This window comes from Danio rerio, chromosome 7, assembly GCF_052040795.2.
Source record: "Danio rerio strain M-AB ecotype USA chromosome 7, GRCz13ab, whole genome shotgun sequence".
Taxonomy (NCBI): Eukaryota; Metazoa; Chordata; class Actinopteri; order Cypriniformes; family Danionidae; genus Danio; species Danio rerio.
This window is the reverse complement of record NC_141027.1, coordinates 37,345,001-37,372,974: the sequence shown is the minus strand read 5'-3', so window position 1 is coordinate 37,372,974 and position 27,974 is coordinate 37,345,001. Positions and strand designations below refer to the sequence as shown.

The following is a 27,974-nucleotide window of genomic DNA, read 5'->3' as shown; positions in this document are numbered from 1 at the left end:
CAAGAAGCTTTAAAATATTATGCGTGCATATACATTATATTAGTCAGTACTTAAGTCAAATCTAAAGCTTATTTAACAAAATAACTTAACGATAACGGTCCAAAACTAGTACAGCCAAATTTGTGTTATAGAAAAATATTCAAAGCAAATTTTAAAAAGAGGACAAATCAAGAGAAGCAAAAAAAAAAAAAATTTTTTTGAAAAAAAAATTACAAATTTAGTTAAGATTTTGTAGGCTGTTTTCATTCAATTTTGCAAGAATTTAAATGTATCTTCAATTTCTAAATAAGTTGAGCTAAAATATTAATTTAATAAATTTATCTGTCTAATAAATCTGTTTTGTTTAAATGCACCAACATATATTCCCTATATTTGCTGAGAAATGGATAAACATATTCACTTTCAAAATGGGCTGTACTCAATTATGCTGAGCACTATATCATGAAACTTTCTAGATGGACCATAAAACTTTAAGTGTCGTCTTTCCAATGATACCCAACATTTGTTTGTAGCTCGCTTGGGTCAAGAACTGTTACTAATACAATAGGTATGTGTAAATCCCCATGAGTGAGTGCTGGCTAACAGGTAAAAATCATAACACAGTCACAGACCTCAAAATCACAGGCAAATGATAACTTGCGATGTGACTATTGCGAATGATCACTTTGCGATGTCAATGTGAAATGATATATTGTGCAGCCCTACCTCGCAGCTCACGGCACATTATATTCTATATAAATAAATGAATAAAAATCATACATTTATAATTTATATTTAAAAAAAAAAAAGAGGGAACATTTGTGAAATGACTGCGACAATGCATTCTGATGGAAACAAAAGGAGCAATAACATAAAAAGCTTTCCCAATCTAATCTACCCAAGCCTAATTATTCAGCCTCCCGTAAGACTGATTAACCAACTAGTCGATGTGGAAAAACAAGACTTGAGGATCATCTTATTCATGACACACAAAAACAGCCAGCATGATTGTAGCAGTGATCAGAGAGAGACAGACAGGCTGACTGACTGACGGAGACACAGTGACAGAGAGAGAGAGTGGCAAGTCCCATCACCTTCCTTTTTGATCACTTTCATCAGTTCCCCCTCCCCAGCGCAGCGAAGGGGCTAGATTTACCCAGTTTACCTACTTTCAGTACAACTGAGGAGCCACACACATTGATCTTGGCTGAGAGAGAGAAAGATGAAGAGCGAGGTAGAGAGAAAGAAAGACAGTGGGAGAGAAAGACCATTAACTCTGCTGCTGTACAACTGTACAGCTATTGATTGATGGGGGTGATGCTGTTAATATTATTTATGGAGGAGCGGCTCCTCTGCTCTCTGCCTCAGCCACAGCCCATAATAAGCAATAATTGATGGCTCGGGAGACACGGCTTCCCCCCACACGACCCCAGAGCAGTGGGAACTAGACGGATGGCCTCCAACGCAGTTATGATTGATATTATCAGATTACATAAGCGGCTGACATGAGGCCAGGCCGGCTAGCTCAAGTGGGGGCATTGATTTTTGATTAGGACGGCACTCAACACATCATAGAGCAGGGAGGCAGGGGGAAAGCGCCCCGCAGGCCTGGATATGGGATGATTATTATGGTATGTCTGTGGCTGCTGCACAGAAACGGTGGCATTTGAGCCGGCCGTGCCGTTGGAGTGTACGTTTGCCATATTAAAGACTGCATACACAACAAACCAAAATAAGCCCAACTGGAGCCTTTCATTTGTCTGATGTAATTGTGCATATGGGGCTGTAAATAGGCAGGCCTGTAGGTCGTAAGTATGCATGTGTTTGTGTCTCCATGTCCACGCGCGCACACATATATCAGAATCGAGACACGCAGATGTGTGCATCTAATTATCCCAAAGATAATAACACCACAGCTGTACTATTAGACATGGCATGGCGCACGATGAGCACATCTAAAGTTGCTTTTATTCAGCCTCTCCAACCTCAAGTCTGTAGTTATACTTGAATTAAAGGTGAAATGTGTCATTTCTGACGGAACGGCAAAAATGATGTTTCCATACAGATCTCCTAAAGACTGAGCCCATCTGCCACTGATTAAACAAACAAATAGTCCAATCCTATTTTCAGAATATTGTAGAATTTAAAAATATATTTATAATTCACGCACAAAAAACACAGAATAAATGTTGGTAAAATGATTTTATCATTTAACAGACCATTTTATATAAAGCTGCTTACAAAAGAGGAAAATAGAAGAGGAAAAAGAGCAACAATATCTAAGTAATGTGACAACTTCCTGCTAGACAAACAAATTTACAAATAAAAAAGGTATGATGTGTGCTCTTTTCAGCTCATTAAAGACCACTGTCTTTGACATATTCTAGATCCACTGCAGAGGTTTTGAATAAAAGAACTCCCAAGAACAGCAATGATCATCACAATTTTATTTACATTTCAATGATCATGCAACATTTTTTTTTTTTTTTTGTTGATAGGGTTTAATCTAAATGTTGTAATATTAGCAATGTTTCTTGAGGACAGATCTTAGTAATACCTTATAGAGAGAAGAGAAGTGGTCCAAGTACTGAGCCCTAAGGCCTCATATCTACATGTAGATGTTGTAAGTTTGACATTTCGGAACAACTTCAAGGTCATTACTAAAAGGTAAGACTTGAACCACTGGAGGGTTGACTGGAAGATCTACTGTAGATTAACCATGTCAAAAGTAGTTGACAAATCTAGGAAGATCTGGTCTTGTAAGTCAGGCTTCAACAAGCCAAAGCATAGCTGAATATGTCTAATGTCGGCTTCTGAAGCCAGACTGATTGCAGTCCAGGAGCTTGTTCTTTGTGTAAAAGGCAGAGACTTGATGTGTTTTTGCAATGAAGAAGGAATAGATGTTTTTATGTTTGTTTTGTATTTTGTACCTGTGGTGTTAAATAAAATAATATAATACAAATATTTATAAACTAAAAAACAAATTTAAAATGTGCATTTAATGTATTTGTATAAAAGCACATATTTACATTGATCTACACAAGTTTACACAACTATCTTTGGGGGGAACTACTATAGACATTCTAGTGTTTTTATACTGACCAGACAGTTTGTGCTATTCTTTTAAAGTTATACTGTATTATGTATACTGTAAATTGAAATCAGTTCTACTGTATTTTTAACAGTAGATTCCTGGCAACCAAAGTAGCCAGTTTTTACCATGTATTTTACAATTCTCATTATTATATCATAAACTGAAAAACACCTCTACCGTATTTTTAACAATAGATTTCTGTCAACCACAGCTTACGTTTTTTCCCGTGAATTTTATGGTTATTGCTACCAGTAACTGAAAAACATTCTACTGTATTTTTTACAGTAAATTTCTGTGTGGAGTTTGCATGGGTTTCCTCCAGGTGCTACGTTTTTCCCAACAATCCAAAGACATGCGCTATGCGGTGAAAAGAATAAGCTAAACTTGTTGTAGTGTATGCGTGTGAATGAGTGTGTATGGATGTTTCCCAGTACTCGGTTGCAGCTGCAAGGGAATCCGCTGTGTAAAACAAATGCTGAATAAATAGGCGGTTTATTCGATGTGGCGACCCCTGATGAATAAAGGGACTAAGCCGAAGGAAAATGAATGAATGAATAAATAATGTGAATAAAATTCACATTAAATCAATAAGAATAAGATTCTTCGTTTCTTTAAAGACTTGATGTTGAGACTGTTGTTCCACACTCAAAAAAATTACATTTGTTGTTTGCACAAACTACTTTTTTAAAATGAGCTGAAACACACAATTGTTGAGTTTTTTGGAACAACTTAATTGTTATAAAGTATGTTCGATCCACTTAAATTTGTAAAAATTTAAAAGTTAACTTAATTCCTTCATGTTGACCCAAAACAAATCGATTCTGTGGAACTCACCATTTTTTACAGAATAAATACAGAATAATTAACTAACACATTTTTAGCTATGCAAATCTACTGTATAGCCACTGATCAACAACATAACTTCACATTGTCTTGTGAGTTTTTCATATATTTGATGCCACTCTCATTTGTTATCCCTTTTCAGTCAGAAATAACAAGCTTGAATTGTAAAAGTAATTTCTGATACAAAACCCTAATGGAAACTGGGCATTAAATACATTTTACCCTTTACCCATGATCCTCTGCTGTACCCAAGCAACAGCTGGATGACTCTGTGTGGGACCACCATGACAGGCAGCGGCCATTAACGTGTCATTTCCTCCTCCTTTTATCTGAATGAAGAGTGACCTCTCCATTTGACCCCAGCTATCATAACATCCTCTGTTTAAAAATGGAGGCTATTCACTATGGAATAACAGTTATCAAACTGCCCAGAGGCAGCTCTCATCAGGCCAGTGATTAGAAATGATCACAAAAATGAAAAATGAATGGAAAATTAACCCCAAAATGAACTCTCTCACTCTTAAACACAGCCATCTCTCTTTTTCGTATTTTCTCAAGCCCCCCATTTACTCATACACACACTCAGACAACGATCAGTCAGATGACTCAGTTGTGATCATCTTCATGGTCCTTGTGCTTTGCTTGAGGGTCCAAAAAAATTTGAATTGGTGGAAGTATTAATAGCACTAAAGCCAGGTGGCATTTCCAAAATTAAAAAACATATACTGTAAAATACAATTTTCTCATGGATGTTTGGATTTCCTGAGGAGATATTAACAAATGTTGTATAAACATTGCATGTTTATATGGTATTATGTTCTGAATGCTGCACATGCTGTACAAATATACTTCTGCCAACTAATAGGACTTTGATTATATTTAACAATTTGCCAAAAATCAACAATATTATTGCATATAATATATTGCATATATATTTAGTATAACATGTATATTAAACCATTTTTTATTCAAGCCACTGACATATGATTATGCTCAGGACAAAGTAGCCCTAATGGACCAACTGTTGCATAGGAGTATACATTGACCCCTCCACTGTGTGCATCGGAGTATACATGACCCCTCTAACCTTTCACAACACACACACACATTTTGTATTCTGTCCGCTTACCACAACCATACTCCGAAACCAAACGCTCCCAGAAATTTCTTTAGTTACATTTAAAAATGATGTATTTTCTTCATCAAAATCAAATCAAATTAAATCACTTTTATTGTATCATCAGCAGCACGTGTGCTATGATGAGTGAAAAGCTTAGGTGCTGGCTCCAGACAATATAAATTACAGAAATTGCAAAAAAAATGACAGTGCAAAATACAGACAAACAAACAAACAAAAATTCATTCATTCAACTTCATTTATAAGGCACTTTACAATCACCAAGCAGCAGACTAAAGTGCTGAACAGTAAAATGAAAATTATAACAGAATAAAAAAAAAAAGAAGTAACACACACACACACACACACACACACACACACACACACACACACACACACACACACACACACACACACACACACACACAGTACACAGTATACATTCAAATAAATAACAACTGCACATGTAAGGCATACAGTGCATCCGGAAAGCATTCATACTGTAGCACTTTTACCACATTTATTTATGTTACAGCTTTATTCCAAAATGGATTAAATTCATTTATGTCCTCAAAATCCTATACACACAATACCCTATAATGACAATTTGAAAAAAAAAAATTATTGAAATTGTTATAATTTTATTAAAAATAAAAAGCTTAAAAATCACATGTACATCAGTATTCACAGCATTTGCTCAATACTTTATTGATGCACCTTTGGCAGCAATTACTGCCTCAAGTCTTTTAGAATATGATTCTGCAGGCTTGGCACACCTGTCTTTGGGGAATTTTCGACCATTCCTCTTTGCAGTACCTCTCAAGCTCTATCAGGTTGGACGGAAAGCGATGGTGTCCAGCCATTTTCAGATCTCTCCAGGGATGTTCAATAGGATTTAGATCTGGGCTCTGGCTGGGCCACTCAAAGACATTCACCAAGTTGTTATGAAGCCACTCCATTGATATCTTGGCGGTGTGCTTTGGGTCATTATCCTGCTGGAAGATGAACCGTCGCCCCAGTCTGAGGTCAAGAGCACTCTGAAAAGCAGGTTTTCATTCAGAGACGTCTTTGTACATTGCTGCATTCATCTTTCCTTCTATCTTGACTAGTCTTCCAGTTCCTGCTGCTGAAAAACATCCCCACAGCATGATGCTGCCACCACTATGCTTCACTCTAGGAATGATATTAGCCTGGTGATGAGCGGTGCCTGGTTTTCTCTAAATGTAACGCCTGGCATTCACTGCAACAAGTTCAATTTTAGTCTCATCAGACCAGAGAATTTTGTTTCTTATGGGCTTGAGAGTTCTTCAGATGCCTTTTGGCAAATTCCAGGTTGGGAGTGGCTTCTGTCTGGCCACTCTCTTTTCTCCACAGAAGAACGTTGGAGGTCAGACAGAGTGACCATCTGTTTATTGATTACCTCCCTGACTAAGGCCCTTCTCCCCTGATCACTCAACTTAGCTGGCCGGCCAGTTCTGGGAAGAGTCCTGGAGGTTCCAAACATCTTCCTGTTATGGATGATGGAAGCCACTGTGCTCATTGGAACTTTCAGAGGAGCAGAAATTTTTCTGTAACCTTCCCCAGCCTTTTGCATCGAGACAATCCTGTCTCGGTGGTCTACAGACAATTCCTTTGTCTTCATGCTTGGTTTGAACTTTGACATCCACTGTCAACCCTGGGACCTTATATAGACAGGTGTATGGCTTTTCAAATAGTGCTCAAACAACTAAATTTACCACAGGTAAACTCCAATTAAGCTGCTGTAAATATTTTTAATAAATTTGTAACAATTTCAAAAAAAAAAAAAAAAATCACATTGGGGTATTGTTTGTGGAATTTTGAAGAAAATAAATTAATTTTATACATTTTAGCTGTACATAAAAAAAATTGTGAAAAGAGTAAAGCTCTATGAATACTTTCCGGATGTACTGTACATATACACTATCTAACAAATATCAGATCAGGTGTCAAAGGCCAGGGAGAAAAGGTAAGTTTTAAGATGCGATTTAAACACAGACAGCGAAGGGACCTGTCTAAAGTAAAGAGGTATAGCATTCCATATTTTGGGGGCAGCCACCGCAAATGCACAGTCACCTCTAAGCTTATGTCTGGTTATTGGGTCTCTAAGAAGCAGCTGATCTGCTGATCTAAGAGCATGCGACGGTATATGGGGGTGTAAAGCAGGTCGCACACCAGAAGCACCGATTGGCGACACAGTGTCGCGCCATGCAGCGCCATGCATTTTAGAATTCTGTCCATGGCGCCCAGCCACGACTTAGGACACTGTTCATATTTCTGCCACACCACAGAGCATCATCTGAATAGTTTCATTTTAAATATCATTCGAATGTGCGCGTCTGGTGTGTGATACTTCCAACTGTCATGTGTGCACCGCGGCGCGGCGCTGAGCGGCGCATTCGGTGTCTGACCTGCTTAAAAGTTCAAATATATTGACCTTATTCTAAAATGCGGAAGTGCGCCTGTTTTCTCGATTGTTTTAGAACTTACGACTAAGTAGCCTATGGGAGAAATGACTAGGGATAATAAGCGGCAGAAAACGGTCAAACTACTTGCTCTACAAACAAATGTTTTTATTACTATACAGACCAAGTAGAATAATATAATAAGAAACAGCGTAACGAGCAGCGTAACGAGCAGTTTTTAACGTCTAAAAATTAATGGAAGTGAATGAGACCTGAACTCTCGAGCCAAAAAGATTCAAATGGCTGCACCCGCTCGTCGGCAAAGAATAAGGTAAGTAGTGTGGGGGGGGACCATTTAAGGATTTAAAAACAAACAAAAATGAATTCGGCGTAATATGATCAAACATTGTGACTCCCTGTTAAAAGATGTGCTGCATAATTTTGCACCAACTGCAGACGGGCCAAAGAAGACCCACTTATCCCCAGGTGAGTAACGACGAAGGCATGGATTTCAATTTTAAATTGTTGTCACCCCTAAAAATATTTAATGTATTTAATTTAATTCATTAAAAATGTATTTTTATGTGTTGCAGTGATATAGGTTGCATACATTTTTCAATGTAGAATGCTATATGATCATGCTGATTTTAAATGAAAGTGTGCGTGAAAACCATTATAAAGTGCTGAAAGAGTACAGTGTGCTGCTATACATGGGAGTCTATACATGATGTTAAGATTCTGTGATGGCGTGCATATAAGTGACTCTCTTTGTGCATATGTGTGTGTGCGCCTAAACCACACTCATGAGTTCATGATTGATGTCTTCTCATCACTTCTCCGACACCTTTATTAGTATTAGTTCTACATTTTAGAATCGACAAACTGTTTATTTTTAACTACTCATGTTCAACTTATTTGCCAGAGATGGGCTGTGGCTGGAAGGGCATCCGCTGCGTAAAAACTTGCTGAATATGTTGGCAGTTCATTCCGCTGTGGCGACCTCGGATTAATAAAGGGACTAAGCCGACAAGAAAATTTATTAATGAATGTTCAACTTAGGGGTGTCACGGTGGCGCAGTGGGTGGCATGACCACTTTACAGCAAGAAGGTCACTGGTTCAAGCTTCGGCTGGGTCAGTTGGGATTTTTGTGTGGCGTTTACATGTTCTCCCCATGTTCGCATGGTTTTCCACCACAGTCCGAAGACATGCCTTATAGGTAAATTGAACAAGGTAAATTATTCAAAGTGTATGTGTGAGAATAGGAGCGTATGGGGGTTTCCCAGTGATGGTTTGCAGCTGGAAGTGTCAGGTCCTCTGTCTGATCACCTGGGTTCGTTTGTGTTTTGCACTTGTTTACATGTATTTCAGCACGTGTGGTGTTTTGATCGCTCTCTCATTACATACTTGCTTTGACACATCTCCTCCCATCTTCCCACTCATCCCTATTATTCAATTAAACCAATTTCACTCACCTGTCTTCCCGTAATTTCCCCTCTATTTAAAGCGCTCTCCTCATGTTGTCATTTGTCAGATCGTTGTCGTTTGGTTGTGGTCAGCGTGCACTGTTTCACTAGTCCAGTCCAGTCAGTTCCTGTTGTCTCGAGCCCGTCTTCTGGTTGGTTTTTCCTTTTATTTTATTTCTTCATTTTTTGACCCCTCTCTGTCATCTGCAGGACCTGTTTCTGTTTTGTTTATCCGCCGTGGTTGGCCGATTGTCTCCGATCCCCGGCTTCAATATTCCCTCCCGTCACCTGCTCCACTCTTCTTCTCCCTCTCGGCTCTGCCGCCCGCCGGATCCAGTATACCGCTGTATCGCCCCCTGCCGAGTGAACTTGAAATTACACCCTGAAAGACATTTTGTCCCTTCTACGGAGCGGTTTCTGTTGACAGTTTTTTTTTAGCTCTTTCTTCTGAACAACCTTGAAGTTTGTTTTCGTTTCATTTTGTTAATTTTATTTGCCTGAGTCCCTTTAAAGATCCCAGTAATAATTATATCCTCTTCGGAGCAGTTTTTGTTGAACTTTTTATTTTTATAAATTTTTGATTAGAATTTTTCTCCCTGTGCTTAAGCCCAATAGGGTCATTTTTGTCACTAATAAATTCTGAAAGAGACCTGCACTTGTGTCCGTTCTGTTTCCTGACAGAACGATCTGACCACTATGGACACAGCAGGTCCAGATCCTGTCAGAGCAGCAGTTGCCCAGCAGGGGGTGCTTTTGGGCCAACATGAGACCCGACTCAGCAACACCAGCAGAGAGGTGGAAGTGCTTTCCAATCAGGTGGCTGAACTTACCAATCGCTTGCAGGAACTCCAGTATGAAACCACACGGCAAGGTTTTCGCCTTGAGCCTGAACCACGTTGTAATAATCCACCACCATATGATGGGGACCCTAACTCATGTCGGGCCTTCTTGGCACAATGTTCGGTGGTATTTGCCCTTCAACCACGCATGTATGATGCTGAAGAGACTAAGGTGGCCTTTGTGTTGACCCGCCTTACTGGTAAGGCCCGTGAATGGGGAACATCCGTTTGGGAAACAAGAGCCCCCTGTTGCGCCTCTTTTAATGATCTCCGACTTGAGATGATGAGACTATTTGACCGGTCTGCCAGAGGACAGGAGGCTGCGGATCAGCTCGCTCGCCTCCATCAGAGTGGGCGATCGGTCACGGAGTATGCCATCTTGTTCAAAACCCTAGCAGCATCCTGTGACTGGAATGAGGGGGCATGTCGATCCATTTTCCGTGCAGGCCTTGAGGAGGACATCCAGGATGAGCTCGCCACTCACGAACTGCCACACAACTTTGACGATCTCATTAATCTGGCTCTACGCATCGAGGTTCGCCTCAATCGCCGACAACAACGTAAGCTGACCCGCTCCTCTGGCAGGGTGGAGGGCACCCTTTCATCTTCCACATTTCCTGCTGCACATGACCCTGAACCCATGCAAGTGGGTCGTTTGCGATTAACACCCCAAGAGAAACAACTACGTCTGGCCCGGGGTTTGTGCCTTTATTGTGGCAAACCAGGACACTTTGCCGCAGTCTGCCCAGCAAAAGCCAAAGCCCACCAGTGAAACGGGGGATCCTGGTGGGCGCTATTCCCCTTCACTCCCCCTCCTCCCGTACTCTGCTACCCGCACTGATTCAGTATAGAGGTTCTACCAATGCCTGTTCTGCTCTCCTCGACTCGGGAGCAGAAGGAAACTTCATGGACAGCTCTGTGGCCAGCCAGTGGGGTATTCCAGCCATTCCTCTCCCTGATCCTATCCCTGCCCGTTCCCTTGATGGTACCCTGATTGCTACTATCTCCCATGCTACTCCCTCCGTAAGTCTTGTTATATCTGGAAATCACCGTGAGGTTACCACACTGTACCTTCTTGACTCTCCCAATGCTCCCATAATTTTGGGACATCCCTGGTTGGTGCAGCATGGTCCTCATGTGGATTGGTCTGGAAATTCAGTTTTGTCCTGGAGTCAGTCTTGTCTTGAGTCTTGTCTTGGTCCTGCCCCGTTTCCTGTTTCTGTGTGTCCTGTTTTTCAGGTGAATGCAGCGGATCTGACAGGGGTTCCGGCGGAGTACCGCGATCTGGGTCTGGTGTTCAGCAAGTCCCGGGCCACATCCTTGCCTCCTCACCGACCCTATGACTGTGCCATAGAACTCCTCCCAGGCACTTCTCCGCCTAAGGGTCACTTGTATTCCCTTTCTAGTCCTGAAAGAGAGGCCATGGACAAATATATAGATGAATCCCTTAAAGCTGGCCTCATCCGCCCTTCCTCGTCTCCTGCAGGCGCTGGGTTCTTCTTCGTTAAGAAGAAGGACGGCTCCCTTCGTCCATGTATTGATTATCGAGGGCTGAATGACATCACCATAAAGAATAGGTATCCCTTACCTCTCATGTCTTCAGCCTTTGAACTCTTGCAGGGAGCCCAGGTCTTCACTAAGCTTGACCTCCGGAATGCCTACCACCTTATCCGTATTCGAGAGGGGGATGAGTGGAAGACCGCCTTTAACACCCCTACGGGACACTTTGAATATCGGGTCCTTCCGTTTGGTCTGACAAATGCCCCGGCTGTCTTCCAGGCCCTGGTTAATGACGTGCTGAGAGACATGGTAAATCAATTTGTCTTTGTGTACCTTGATGATATCCTGATATTTTCTCCCTCCATGCAGGTACACACTCAGCATGTTCGTCAGGTGCTGCAACGATTACTGGAGAATCAATTGTTTGTTAAGGCGGAGAAGTGCGTCTTCCATGCTAAGTCAGTTTCATTCTTGGGGTTTGTGATTTCGGCGGGTGAGATCAAAGCTGACCCCTCTAAGGTAAGAGCTGTTGCCGAGTGGCCAACTCCAGACTCTCGTAAGGCACTGCAGCGGTTCCTGGGATTTGCCAACTTTTATCGGCGATTCATCCGGAACTTCAGCCAGATTGCTGCACCCTTAACAGTGCTCACCTCTCCTAAGGTACCGTTCATTTGGGGTAGCAAGGCACAGGAGGCCTTTGATAATTTAAAGTCCCGTTTTATCTCTGCTCCTGTCTTGTCTATTCCAGATCCGAAACGACAGTTTATTGTTGAGGTGGATGCTTCTGATGTCGGAGTAGGCGCAGTTCTGTCACAACGGTCTCAACGGGATGAGAAGGTGCATCCCTGTGCCTTCTTCTCCCACCGCCTGAGCCCCACAGAACGGAATTATGACATTGGTAATCGGGAATTGTTGGCAGTCAGACTGGCCCTGGGTGAGTGGCGTCACTGGTTAGAGGGTGCAGTGCAACCTTTTGTGGTCTGGACAGACCACAAGAATTTAGAATATATTAGCACGGCCAAAAGGCTTAGTTCTAGACAGGCCCGCTGGTCCCTTTATTTTAGTCGATTCAACTTTACACTCTCGTACAGACCAGGGTCAAAGAACACCAAGCCCGACTCTCTCTCTCGCATGTTCAGTGCCCCGGAGAGGGAGGTTTCAACTGACACCATCCTGCCCAGGGGCGTGGTGGTGGCTTCCCTCTCTTGGGACATCGAGAGAGAGGTTCTGGGTGCTGTACGAGAGTGTCAGATACCTAGAGGGACTCCAGCGGGCAAACTATTTGTTCCCCAGTCACTGCGCTCCAAAGTTATCCAGTGGGGTCACTCATCCAGGCTGGCCTGTCACCCAGGAGTCAGGAGATCTCTGGCTACTATCCGTCAAAGATTTTGGTGGCCCTCCATGGCCAAGGATGTCAGGCGGTTTGTGTTTGCCTGCCCTATTTGTGCCCAAAACAAGAGTGCCAATTCCCCTCCTGTTGGTCTGCTCCGCCCCTTACCCATCCCTTCCCGTCCCTGGTCACACTTAGCCCTTGACTTTGTCACTGGCCTACCTGAATCGAAGGGCAACACCGTCATTCTCACGGTGGTGGACCGCTTCTCTAAAGCGGCTCATTTCATTCCTCTCCCAAAACTCCCCTCTGCCAAGGAGACTGCTCAGGTGGTGGTTGATCACGTGTTCCGGATTCATGGTCTTCCGGTAGATGTGGTCTCCGATAGGGGCCCCCAATTCGTCTCCAGGTTTTGGAAGGAATTTTGCCGACAGATCGGGGCCTCTACGAGTCTGTCTTCAGGATTCCATCCCCAGACCAACGGGCAGTCTGAGCGGGCAAACCAGGATTTGGAACGTACTCTCCGCTGTCTGACATCCAATAATCCTAGCTCCTGGTGCCAACAACTATCCTGGGTCGAGTATGCCCATAATACTCTACCAGTTTCTGCTACGGGTATGTCGCCATTTCAATGCTGTCTTGGCTATCAACCTCCTCTGTTCCCCTCACAGGAACCCGAAGCTGCGGTCCCGTCTGCCTTGGCTTTTGTTCAACGGTGTCGTCGCACCTGGAGGAAAGCTAAGGAAGCCTTGGCCCAGGCTAGGAGACGGACCAAAGCAGCGGCTGATCGTCATCGGACTCCAGCTCCCCACTATGTTTGTGGTCAACGGGTATGGCTTTCCACCAAGGACCTGCCTCTCAGGGTAGCCTCACGCAAGCTGGCACCCAGGTTCATTGGGCCATACCGGATCACTAAAGTGCTGAGTCCTGTGGCTGTTCAGCTCAAGCTACCTCATACGCTTGGTCGGGTACACCCAGTTTTTCATGTCTCTAGGGTTAAACCTGTGTTTTCCTCCCCCCTTGTTCCCTCTATTCCTACCCCTCCCCCTCCCCGTCTAGTGGATGGTTCTCCAGTTTACACTGTCAGGAGGTTACTGGAGGTCAGACGAAGGGGTAGGGGCGTTCAATACCTGGTGGACTGGGAGGGCTATGGACCAGAGGAGAGGAGTTGGGTCCCAGCCCGGGACATTCTGGACCGGACGCTGATTGCGGACTTCCGTCGGAGACGAGGTGAGCCCCCCCAGGGTACGCCCGGTGGCGACCATGGAGGGGGGGGTACTGTCAGGTCCTCTGTCTGATCACCTGGGTTCGTTTGTGTTTTGCACTTGTTTACATGTATTTCAGCACGTGTGGTGTTTTGATCGCTCTCTCATTACATACTTGCTTTGACACATCTCCTCCCATCTTCCCACTCATCCCTATTATTCAATTAAACCAATTTCACTCACCTGTCTTCCCGTAATTTCCCCTCTATTTAAAGCGCTCTCCTCATGTTGTCATTTGTCAGATCGTTGTCGTTTGGTTGTGGTCAGCGTGCACTGTTTCACTAGTCCAGTCCAGTCAGTTCCTGTTGTCTCGAGCCCGTCTTCTGGTTGGTTTTTCCTTTTATTTTATTTCTTCATTTTTTGACCCCTCTCTGTCATCTGCAGGACCTGTTTCTGTTTTGTTTATCCGCCGTGGTTGGCCGATTGTCTCCGATCCCCGGCTTCAATATTCCCTCCCGTCACCTGCTCCACTCTTCTTCTCCCTCTCGGCTCTGCCGCCCGCCGGATCCAGTATACCGCTGTATCGCCCCCTGCCGAGTGAACTTGAAATTACACCCTGAAAGACATTTTGTCCCTTCTACGGAGCGGTTTCTGTTGACAGTTTTTTTTTAGCTCTTTCTTCTGAACAACCTTGAAGTTTGTTTTCGTTTCATTTTGTTAATTTTATTTGCCTGAGTCCCTTTAAAGATCCCAGTAATAATTATATCCTCTTCGGAGCAGTTTTTGTTGAACTTTTTATTTTTATAAATTTTTGATTAGAATTTTTCTCCCTGTGCTTAAGCCCAATAGGGTCATTTTTGTCACTAATAAATTCTGAAAGAGACCTGCACTTGTGTCCGTTCTGTTTCCTGACAGGAAGGGCATCTGCTGTGTAAAACATGCTGGATAAGTTGGCGGTTCGTTCCACTGTGGCGAACCCAGATAAATAAAAGGACTATGCAGAAAAGAAAATGAATGAATGTTGAACTTGTATTTTCTGCACTGGTTTGTCATTCACACGGCTTAACAGAGAAGTATTGAAACTGGAACTAACTGCATTTGTGTTTATTCAATAAATGGCATCAGATTTTTATTTGCGCAGTTCATAACGTTAATTGAATACAAATAATGGGCAGGTTTCTGTTCAGGCATCATGAGAGCTGACCCTTGGCTGACCACCGAAAGAGAGACAAGGCCCGAGCTTTGCACATTAGTAACTCTCTCAGCTTGTAATAAGAGCAGGTATTCATAACCATAATATTCCAACATTCCAACTAGGTAACGTCAAATCAAAGCAGTGCAGAAAAAGAAGTCATTGAGGGAATGTTGTTTCAAATTTTTTAATTTCCAAAATCTTATGGCTGCACAGAGGGGACACTTAGTCAGGTGAGAGGGTGAGAAGAGTGGACTTGAATATGATTGATGGCTTTTTTTTATAATAACATTCCAAACATTACACTGTGAAATTGAGCGGTGGTGTTACTTTACCATTCACTGAGTGAGCGCAGCTGGAGCTACTAATAAATTCATTTCTTTCATTTTCTGATATGCTTGATCAAAACACATTTAAATTATACATTCTTAATAGGGTAGTTCACCCAAAAACAAAAATGTACTCACAACATTGTAGACATTTAATGTAAATTGGTGGAATTATTTCCTCGCCACTGGTTTGCTTGGTTTGGGACTTGTGTAGCTGCACATCAATGCATTTGCTCTACAGTGTTTAGACTCTCAGCAGTGAAAATTAAACTACACTAAACTGAATTTCAACTCTAAAAACTGGACTGACACAGTTTCAATCTAGAAGAACTTCTATGTCAAGCTGCTTTGACACAATTTACATAAAAAAGTGCTATAGAAATAAAAAATAATTTAATCAAAATTACCACCCCCCCCCCCAAAAGTGGTTCCAAACTTTTATGAATTTCTATGAACACAAAAAGAAGACATTCCGAAGAAAGCTGAAATCCTGCAACCATTGACTTCTATAGTGAAAAAAACAATTACTATAAAAAGCCAAGGTTTACAAATTTCTTCAAAATATTTTCTGTCTGTGATCAAATAATAATTTCTATTTAGCAGATTCAGATTAAACCACAGAGTTCAAATCTATTTAAAAACATTTAAACATCTTGAACCATGAGAGTTTTAAGGGACTCAACATTCAATGGAGGGTCAGAATGATGAAAGATTTTTAATGTTGGTGTAAACAAAAAATTGAAGGGGTAATATACCTTCAATGAAAAATGCAAGACTGGAACGCTGAAGTCAATCTGAGTCCAGTGGTTTATTGTGGAAGTGCAGAAATGATTAATTTGGACATGATTGGGTTTAATTCACCCCACGATGACTCACAAATCAGCCCCTATGGATTATCTGCTCAAAGGATCTATTGTGCTGAGTTGAGGGTCATGATATTGGCCTGAACTCTGAAATTTATACCACTGAACTAAAAGGCTTTACTACACGTGTTAATGCAATGCATAATGCTTTTAAAGAGCACATTTTAGAACATTTCACCTTTAACACAACTGTGTTCATCACGGGGGGTAATTGCTGGTATCTACAAGCTCTGAACAGGATCTTTGACTTTAGGTGCAGCTGTAAAGATAGTAAGTCAATTACTGACGTCAATTCAAAAATTGACATGGAACATAAATGTGCATTAATCATTCTCTAATCTCTCTGAGATGATTATTAAATTTGAAAGTTTCAAATTTGCATAGAAAGCAAGGCCAGGACAAAGCTTCAGGAGTCCGAACACAGGCCAGTTCACTGCAAGACGTTCTGTATGATTAATGACCTCCAATTAAAGGTTGGATGACAGATTTGACATTCATATGATTCGGTCCCTGAAGACAACTCCTCTCTCTCTTCAGCTCACACAAACTCATCGTCTGAGGTGGTGCTGCCTCAAAACAACAGCGCCGACAGATCCAAAATGCTGGATGTCAAACAGCTCAACATTTTTTCCTTAGTCAACAACATCTATTGATGTCCAAGTGGACAGGATGTCAAATACAGACAGAGAGGACTGCAATGCTGCAACTTTAAAACCCCAGACTGAAGGCTAAACTGAAAAACAGACAAGGCAAAGAACTGAATGATGCAAAAAATACAATACCAATTTACACATACCTGGACACATTGTAAAGAAACATTAAGGGGTTTTAACAACCATGTACCAACATTTTGATAAGTCATTTCATACAATAAAATTACTTTTTACCTATATTATACTGCAGTACATTTCAGTAGTAAAATTAACTAACCCCGCTGACTCGTTGCCATCCCTTTAATTGACAGTTCACCAAAAAATGAAAATTTCTTCACTATTTCCTCACTCTCGAGTGGTCCCAAACCCTTATGAGTTTCTATTTTCCGTTAAACACAAAAGAGGATATTTTGACAAATGTCAATAACCTGTAACCATTGACTTCCAGAGAAGGAAAAGCAATACTATAAAAGCAAATGGTTACAGGTTTCCAATACTTTTTTAAACTAACCTGTGTTAAACTGAAAAAAGAAATACAAGCAGGTTTGTGGCAAATGAAGAGTGCTTCTGACTCCATCTTAATTTGCATTTCGTAAATCAACAAGGACCACGACTTCAGTTAAAACGTTTTTAAAACTAGTGTCATGTTTTAATGAAGCGCTTGTACTTTAGATGAGCTGAGGGTGCGTTATTTAACATTAAATTTTCATTTTTTCAAACTACTACTTAAACAAAAAAAAACTGACTTCCCTAACCTCACCTGCATCAATCAAAAACATTCTTTGTGATTTAACGTCAACAAATTAGGTACAGTTTAGCAAAGAATTAAATTTTGAAATGAGTGTAGTACAAGCATCTAATACATCCATGAGCTCAGTGTATTCATTTACTTTGTGCAGTTTATTTATAAACTAATTTCAAGAGGATCACTTGCTAATAATTGAACACGGCTGGTACCGCATCAGCTTCGTATATTGCACCAATCAGATGAATACTGAGACACTGTAAATAACCAGAGTTTTCCCACTTCAGTCATCTTCATCTTGTACAATCCCCCCTTCCACCCCTACTCCTACCTTCTCCTGATAAGGCGGCATGGTGGCCCAGTGGTTATCACTGTCGCCTCATAGCAAGAACACCGCTGGTTTAGCCCCTCAGCAGCCCCTTTGGCATTTCTGGGCAAAGTCTGCATGTTCTCCACATGCTCACGTGGGTTTTCCACACGTTTCCCGGTTTCCTCCCACCGTCCAAAGACATACACCATAAGTAAATTGACTATTCCAAAGTGGCATCTTAGCCAGCTAAATTTCAGCACATTCACAAGCAGGGGATATCTCGAAACCTACCAAAGCTCAAACTCCCCTCTCACCTTTCAAACGGGAGGGAGCCCCAGGCTCAATGATATTCTGAGCTCAGTGCTCTCTCCCGGGACAGCATGCCAAGTATGCTTTAGTATCAATTATCAGTTAAGTGTGAACTGTTCAAAATAGTTTAAAGGGAACGTTCACATTTGACCATTCTGTGATTTAGCATTTTTTGATAAGTGTTTTTCCCTCTCTCTTTTTTGGACCAAAAAAAGAATTCCTTTCAATACTAGAACAACACTAATTTGAGTAAATGATGACTTAATTTTCATTATTTTTATTTTTTTTGGTGAACTAACCCTTTAATTGTAAAATGTGGCAGACAGATTCCACAAAGCTGTAAGGATGTGAGAAAAATGCAGCACTCTGGATCCCAGTATTGTTCAGGGTTCAAACACATTGTTGAAGATCTTAAAGCTGCATTCGTCTCTAAAAAACACCCTTAACAATCGCTATGGCTGGGAGAGAGAGAAAGGGAGTACACAGCAGTATAAGAGGGAGAGGAGAAAAAAAATCTGCCAACAATTAAACACAGACAGCGTTTTTACTTAGGGAAAAAAAGTAGCTGTTGTACTCAGAGCTGGAGCTGCCCGTGGGCAGCCGCGGAAGTGTCATTAAAAGGAGAAAGGATGCGTGAACAGCTGTTTTCAGTGCTGGCTTACACTGCCTGCCATGTTTCCCTTTTGTAGTCACAGCGCAGGAATACCACAAGCCTCTGCCACGCCTGCCAAACTACACCTCACATGGCCAACATATGCCTGAGGATGAGGGATGGAGACCGACACAGAAAGAAAGGGGGGTGGGAGAAGAAAGAGCGGGAAAAACTTACAGTAGCCTCATGTACTGTAGAACTGATACAGTTAGTGATGACAGCATGATCTCACACTTGTCGCAGCATGTGGGCTACATTTAATGGGCTGCAATTTACACAAACATGTTGATTGAGACACTGATGTAACACTGGCAGCAATCACAGTGTCTGAGCAAGAGTAAATATTAAAGCTATGTGTTGCCAAAATGCGTACTACTGTTCAAAAGATTTGGATCAGTAGGTGTTCAGAAAATAAAGGAATACAGACTGTTACTGGGGAAGTACCTCATAAAAGACACACATTTATGTGTGTATGTGGTTCAAAGGGTGTGCATTAGTGCATTCATGGGGACTTAAAAAGTAAAGAGCACATATTACTGACTAAATGATAATAGTTCTTTCTGAAACACCTTTTTACCACCTCTCTGACACCTTTGGACGCTAATAGAAATAATAGAAAGAAAAATAGAGAAGAAATTGTTATAAGAACTTCTAAAGGATTAATTTTACAGCTTTTCTCATCTCATGAATAGTTAACACGACTTATCATCATCTTACAATTAATTATAATTAGTGCAGGAAAGAATTGATCGCAAATAATAGCATTCAAATAAAAAAAAAGTTTGTTTTGACTTGATATTTTTTACTACACATATTTATCAGGTGTATGAGCAATTCCATGCAAATTTCAACCTTGCCATGAAAAAAATAGCAAAACCGTTTCTGCATTTTGTTGTGTATTTTTTGTGTATTTGTGTATTATATCTTGTATTTTACGATGCTTTAAAAATACTCAAAAATGTATCTGTCAGTGTTTTTAAACAATTATATTTGATTTACTAAAGTCACACAAGTGGAAATTTCACATCTGTCACATACATAACAGAGAGATGTTACAGTACATCCATAGTGAAGCTTTTTCCTCATAAATGCAAATATGTAACAAAATAAAATCAATCATTTTTGTTCTATAGTGAGCCAACTTTTATCCTTTTGATTAGCATTATTTCTTTTGGGTTGTGCAGTTCAATTCGCAGAATTTCTTCAAAGTATGTTGTTTACTGTAAACTTGCAGACTTTTTTGTCCCATCCATAACACATGTTTATTTTCTTCATTTAAAATAAAAAAATGGTTACAGATTGACATTTTTTTTGCTCCCACAACTCTGTGGCTAGTTGTTTTGAATAATATAAAGAGATGTTTCAATATAATGTTAACATATACTTCCTCTGTCAATTTATGTTTTGGGATTTTACTGCAAATGTCACATCCATAAAGCTGGAATTGCTCATATGTGACACAAACACATATAACCCACCCTTAATCACTGGAAACAAAAGTATACAAATCAATTTTGTTAAATAAATATTTACATTTATATTTAATTTGTATCATACACATATATTTCCTATCTAAATATAAATTAATTAATTTTATTAATTAATAAACATTAATTAATTCTCAAACATACGCATGCCTGTAGGTATTTATATAGACATAATAAATATACACCGTTCACGCACTTAATTCATGTCAAAACAAACTTTTATGTTGGATGCGATTAACTTTGGCTGAGCACTGATGGGAGACATTATTCTATGAATAAACAATCTGACCCAAAACTATTGAACATGTCCATTTTCTCTCTTTTGCAGCCAACATGCTCAACAGGAAATTTGTTTTGCTTGGCGATCACACTACAGCTATTTTTAAACATTTATTTTGAAGCTGACAGAGGTTAACAGCAGCCCTAAACACAAGCAACTGATAGCAAAGCCCCACTTGTGACGCATGCTCTTCATTCCAAACATGACAAGTTGTATACCATAATCTTGTTCATACATTACACACAAACGCGCAAATCTTAGTAGTGCCAAAAGTAACCGATTTAAAGTCATATAAAGTGACTGCTTATCATGTCTTTCACAACTAAACTCCACAAAACCACTTAGTTTTTTCAATCCAACTGACATCCACATCATACAGCTGCATGTTAAAGCATACCCAAAAGAAATATACTGTATTTGTGAGGCAATTTTTCATTTTTCAAAAATTCAGTAAACTGATTTTCATTGTTGACAGATCAGTAGTATTAAGAGATGAACAGAGCCTGTAGCAGAGTAGAAAAGTGTGATCGAGTGTGTTTATATGACACATCAGTGCCATTCAGAACTGAGCCCACCTGTAGTCTGCAAGTCATTACGCTGGGGTCACGGGATATCCTCCATGTAAATGCACACTCACTTCACTTCAAATTGGGTGTAAAGATCCCATTTCCTCTCATTCGCAAACTGAAACACCTGTCCAAGGATGAGGTATGACATCGCCATGGCACCCTGTCCTCCATCATGTCCCCATTAGCTGAAGAGAAAAATGTTGAATGACACTGTTACAATTAAAATGAGGTGTTCATAGCAATGAAGACAACATGGGTTAATTTGCATGGGTTAATTAAGATAATGAATAGCTAAAGCATGAAATTAGTTTTAAAAAAATTACAAAGCACTCTCAGTTTCCAAGGCTTTGAATTACAACTAATAATGTTGTAAGCACTTGTTAGATTAGATGGTTTATATGGGCTCAATGTATCTTACATTTCATATTCATTTTATATTCTTATATTCACTTTTGTCACAGTGTGTATTTGTATATAGACACAGTTCAGATGCAAAAACCTTTAAGTGCTATCTGACTTTTTCCTTTAAATGAGCATTTTTCTCAGACACCTATGCTTTATGGTTGATTTTTTATTTTAAAGGACATGAAAAGAACCTAATCTTTGCCATAAAAGTGGAATTACTTAAAGTACACACAGGAGCCTGAGAAAATGCTAATTTTAGATGAAAATTTCAGATTAAAAACACTTAACCAAGGCTGCATTTATTTAATCACAAATACAGTACACGTTGTAAAATTGTGAGATGTTATTGCACTATAAAACAACTGTTTAAAAGTAGTTTATACTTTGATTTAATAATTTGATTCTGTGATTTTAAAGATTCTTTTTCACATTCATTACTCCAGTCTTCAGTCACATGATCTTTCAAAAATAATAACTATTATTTTTATTATCATTAATATTATTATTGTAACAGTAATAAAACCAATAATGACTGGAGTAATAATTTAATTTTAAACTGCATACAATGAGAAAGCAGTTATTAAAATATATTATCATTGTTTTTTTTTGACAATAATGTTTTATTTATTTCTGAAATTAGAGAATCTTTATCGAAAATATATTAATGGGCCTAATTTTGCCAAGACATTGTTAATATAAATTCTATAAATAAATATTAAACCATAACAATAAAAAATATTAATCTTTCTAATAATTTGCCAAAGTTTTTTTTATTATAGTTTAAAATTTATTTATACAGTTCATATTAACAATGCCTTGGCAAAATTAGGACCAAGATACACAGTCAAAACAGTAAAATCAGAATTATTAAACCCCCCTTAAATTTGTTTCTTTTTTAAATATTTCCCAAGTGATGTTTAACAGAGCAAGGAAATATTCAAATATATATGATAATATTTTGTCTTCTGGAGAAAGTCTTATTTGTTTTAGTTCAGCTAGAATAAAAGCTTTTAATTTTTAAAAAACATTTTAAGGTCAAAATTATTAGCCCCTTTAAGCTTTTTTTTTCGATAGTCTACAGAACAAACCATTGCTATACAGTAATTTGCCTAATTACCTTAACCTGCCTAGTTAACCTAATTAACCTAGTTAAACCTTTAAATGTCACTTAAAGCTATATAAAAGTGTCTAGAAAAATATATAGTAAATTATTATTTACTGTCATCATAGCAAAGATAAAATAAATCAGTTTTTAGAAATGAGTTATTAAAACTTATGTATAGAAATGTGTTGAAAAAATGTGCTCTGCGTTAAACAGAAAATGGGATAAAAATAAACAGTGGGGATAATAATTCAGGTAGTTTAATAATTCTGACTTCAACTGTATATATTACGTATACTTTTTTCAAATTATTTGATTGATCTGAGTATCATTTTTACACTGCACACAACAGCCTCTCCACTTTCCAATCTGGGTCTGCTTTCAAACAATACGCAACACTATCACAACAGAGTCCACACAAAATACACCTTATTTTAGCATTGATCATTTACAGAAAATAAAATACTGCTAGAATAAAATCTGCAGTGCATTATTTATTTTAATTGATAATTAATGACTTAAGATGCCACTGACAGGATGGATAAATAGAGACTTATTTATTCCGTGCCACACCTCTGCTAACCCTGAAATAACTTACAACCCAAGGCCTGTTTGACACCACACACGGCACAATCCCCCTTCACCTGACATGCTCCTCCGCTCTAAATCACAGGAGCCACTGTGACCGCTGACATGCTAGATATGGCCTGCAGTCACAGCACTCAATCAGCCCATGTCTCTGCGATAGAGCTCGTCCAGCACCCTGTGTTTCTCCAGCAGAAGAGCAATGAGAAACAGACAGCACATCCACTCATATGGATAAAGAAATCAACCAGACCATCTACAATGAGGAGAATTCCGTGGCAAGTTCAACGATGCATAACACAAAAAATTAAATTCCTTATTAAATGCATAAAAAAACACGATCAAAGCATCTGTACATGTGTGACCTTAGAACATCCAGTATTAAGAGTACGTTTGTTTTTTGTTTTTTGTTTTGTTTTATGTTTTTTTTTTTTTGTACTGAGATTCACAGAACAGTATACTGTAAATCAAATAAGATGCTGAATAAAGATCTGGTGATGTAAAGTTTGTCGGCATAGGACAGTATTTGGCCAAAATAGAAGTATTTGAACATCTCAAATCTGGAGAAAAAAAATTTTAACATTAAGAAAAATCACCTTTAAAATAGTTTAAATTAATTTCTTACTAATGCATATTACTAACCAAAATGAAGTTTTGATATAATTACAGTAGGACATTTACAAAATGTCTTTATGGAACAAGATGTTTACTTTTTAGGAATAAAAGAAAAATCAATAGTTTGGACTAATACTATATATTGTTGGCCATTCCTAATATACTCAAGAAACTTTGGCTCAGTCCCTTTATTAATCTGGGTCACCTCAGCAGAATGAACCGCCAACTTATCCAACATATGTTTTATGCAGTGGATGCCCTATCCAGCTGACATCACTGGGAAACATCCATACACATTCATTCACACACATACACTACAGACAATTTAGCCTACCCAATTCACCAATACCACATGTCTTTTGACTTGTGGAGGAAACCGTAGCACCCGGTGGAAACCCACGCCAACATAGGGAGAACATGCAAACTCCACACAGAAATGCCATCTGACCCAGCTGAGGCTCAAACCAGTGACCTTCTTGCTCTGAGGCGAACATGCTACCCACTGCACCACCGTACAGCCCTTATGGCTAAATTTCAGTGCAAAATGCAGCAGAAACGGTTGTGTGTATTATATTTATGGTAACTATAATATAACTATATCAAAACACAGAAACTCAAAGTACTCAATCTACCATTAGTTGCTCTTATTGTGGCCTACACTATGATTATTACTAACACAAAATGCAACCACTTTTTACACAAAATGTCAGTCTCACTTTATATTCAGTGTCTTTATATGTAGTGACATTAAAAGATAAATACAAATAAATAAACGTATTGCAGAACACTTCTGGTACTATTGCGGTGACATATGGGTAGGGTTAAGGACAGGTTTAATGCTATAGGTAGATTTAAGGGTGGGTTAAGGTGAAGAAATGGATCAACAGTGTAATTATAAATGTAAATACATGCAGGTAGGTCTGTCATGATATCTATTTTTTTGTGGTACAATATATAACATCAAAATGTATTGCGATAAACAATGTCATTGTTATTTTAAGACCATATTGACACTACAATAGTGTTGTAATGCAAGTACACTTTTACAAAGAAGACATAATATTTTATTCTTAAGAATATTTAATTTAATTTTAACAATTGTATAATTAGACCTTGGAATCAGATTGTGAAATGTATATCCTAAACAAACTGATATTAATAATAGATGTTGACAAAAATGTCCATTGTAAAAAGAGCAAGGAAATAAGTATCATCTATTTTCAATCATCAGGTACCCGCATGAAAACAAAATGTGGCTAGAACTGTTTTTATGTATTGCCGATATATATACCCCCAAAAATGATTGAAGACATGCCCACGTGTTGTGCAATAAGTCGATATATTGACTATTGTGACAGGCCTATATGCAGGTATTTAATCAAGCATAAGTACAATGTAAAAACATGCATTTACACAATAATTATATTTTACCAAATTATTTATTTCAGTGCAAGTACATATTAGTTATGGTCACTTAATATAAAATGGGACAGAAATGTCTATAAGCTATACTATTCTTTTTCTCCAATGTTAATTTATTGCACAGTGTAATATAAAATCATGTCTGTGAGTGCAATATTGTTATGAAATTATAATAATAAAATGTGTATTTACTGTGGGGCCAATCAAGCAGAATGTGGGATTTTTTTCACAACTTCTGATTTTTAAGCCCTCGGAACTGGTCTACTGGTCTACTGCTTTGAAACTGATATTGAGGAGCAGGGCTGTGAGTAACATTGCAAGAATTAGATGCTTTGTTTCCAGTGAGGACTTCATGCTTTTCATGCTTTTATCACCAGCAGGGTGGATTACTGTAACGGACTCCTCACTGGCCTTCCCGAAAAGACAGTCAGACATCTGCAGCTCATCCAGAAAACTGCAACCAGAAGCAGATAATCAGAGCACATCACACCTGTCTTCCGGCCTTTACACTGGCTCCTAGTTACATTTAGAATATATTTTTATTTAGTATTATTACTACTTGTCTAAAAAATAACTAAATGGCCTGGAACCTCAATACATTAAAGATATGCTCACTGAATGCAAACCTAACAGATCACTCAGATCTTTAGGATCAAATAAACTAGAAACTACAAGAGTTCAGTCACAGCAGGGTGAATCGGCCCTCAGCTACTATGCCCCCTGCTGCTCGAATCAGCTTCCAGAAATGATCAGATGTGCTCCAACATCAGGTACATTCAAATCAAGACTGAAAACACATCTGCTTAGCTGTGCCTTTACTGAATGAGCACTGTTCTATGTCCAACAGATCACACTATTATGACTTTCTTTTCTTTTTTATTCTTTTAACACCTGTTTTAACACATTTGTAATCTGTTTTTATATTATTTTTTTATACTTGTCTCATTAATTCCTTTTTATGTAAAGCATTTTGAATTGCTACTGTGTATGAAATGTGCTATATAAATAAACTTGCCTTGCCTTAAAAAAAATAGTTGTTGTTTTTTTAATTATAGTTATAGTTCATCATATGAGCACATCATTTTTTATGATGTGAGAGAATTCGTAAGAGTATACAATGTGTGTACACTGAACAGATCTTTACAGTTGTAAATTATCTAAATGCATCTGATTGGCCATTTATGTTTATAACAGAAAAGTATGATTGGTCACTATTGTGGCTATTGGTCACAAACTTCTGCTCAAGTTGAATGTTTTAGCCCAAACTGATGTGAGACAGTCAACACTGCTGCTACTATCCTGAGTTCTAGGGAAGCCTCTGGGATGAAATTCAGATTAGTAATGAACTTTTTTTAGTTATTGTTTTCGTCAACAAACAGTATAAGTAGCAGACCAATCAAAACAGACTAGGCCAAAATTAGCACAAAAGACAGTGTATAACAAACACAGGTTACACTAGAAAGCCAGTTGACACAACACCTGCACAGGCCAAAACGTACAGCACGGATGCCAAACGGGTGTATTTACAGCAGGTGTTCTCCTAGACAGACGTAATCACTCTCAATGCAGGCCATGATGAATTAACAAGAAACAATAAACAAAAACTACCAAATGTACTAATATAGATCTAAAAACAAACTGCTCACCTGCTAACAAACCAGCTCCGAGCTGCCAAACCAAATAAACACGCCAAATCATTCATACAATCATGCGGCCACACAAACACAGATGAGCAGCCGCTCTGTGATGGATCAGTCCGTGGTCTGCGCAGCCGCACACAAATCCAGCAGTTCTGGAATGTCTGATAAAATGATATTAATTCCACACATTAATGAGATTAATGAATTTCAACAGTGGGCAGACAAGAGAAGTACGTTTTCTTTTTGTCTGGACCTGAAATAATAACACAAAGGCAATTACGGCGCATCCATCAATCTGCGGCGGACAGTCTAATTATCTCTCCATTTCTGAAGCACTTGCAGTCCTCCAGCACTCATTTGTATTCTTTGATATGTTATTTTTTCATTAATAGCAGGCTGCATTAGGGCTGTGCAGATGAGTACAGTGGGACTCAGATGTCTCGGAATCGTGATGGAGTTTTTCGCCGCTCCACATCGAGAGTTGCCGAATTCTGATGATGGATGATGATGTCACCGCGTGAGGAATGGCCGTCCCTGCAGCTATGGATAAGTCATTGTTTTGCTGCTAGACGAAATAAAGCCATATCTCTCACCTAGAATCAGGCTTGTAATTCCTCAGCCAGGAGTCTTCATTTACATCAATCAGTCATGAGAAATAAAGCGGTTTCCTAAATCAAACAGAACTTTTAAAAAGTTTCAGGCCACCTGGTCTTGTTCTTTTTACTTGTGTACTTCACACCAGGTTTGGTCATTGACATTGGCTGATAACCATCTTCATGTGGTAATTTAACAGAAGTCTTTACCTCGTCAACTTGTTTTCCCCAAACTTAATTTCTTTCTTTCTTTCTTTCTTTCTTTCTTTCTTTCTTTCTTTCTTTCTTTCTTTCTTTCTTTCTTTCTTTCTTTTCTTACTTTCTTTCTTAATAGAAATGTTAAATTTTTTATTTATCTATAACCAATATCCAGTAATCAATAAGTTATAATCAATAAGGTGAAAGGGTCTTCTAGTGTAACAGTCCTTA

At 39.2% G+C, this 27,974-nt stretch overlaps 2 protein-coding genes across 26 annotated transcripts in view; both read right to left on the bottom strand.

The window, feature by feature from the left end:
• LOC147843130 (uncharacterized) overlaps positions 1 to 27,974 on the bottom strand; it is a 553,038-nt gene that overhangs the window by 124,997 nt on the left and 400,067 nt on the right. The gene's annotated exons all lie outside the window — the stretch shown is intronic.
• sall1a (spalt-like transcription factor 1a) overlaps positions 1 to 27,974 on the bottom strand; it is a 411,399-nt gene that overhangs the window by 239,289 nt on the left and 144,136 nt on the right. For 16 of the 25 annotated variants that reach the window (XM_087259446.1, XM_087259442.1, XM_087259443.1 and 13 more), the window contains one exon: positions 21,190 to 21,368. The exons of 1 other annotated variant lie outside the window; for it this stretch is intronic. The gene's annotated coding sequence lies outside the window, so the exon portion shown is untranslated. Of the gene's footprint in view, positions 1 to 21,189; positions 21,394 to 27,974 lie in introns of all 25 variants that reach the window. 8 more of the 25 variants (XM_087259453.1, XM_087259449.1, XM_087259455.1 and 5 more) reach the window with 2 other exon arrangements.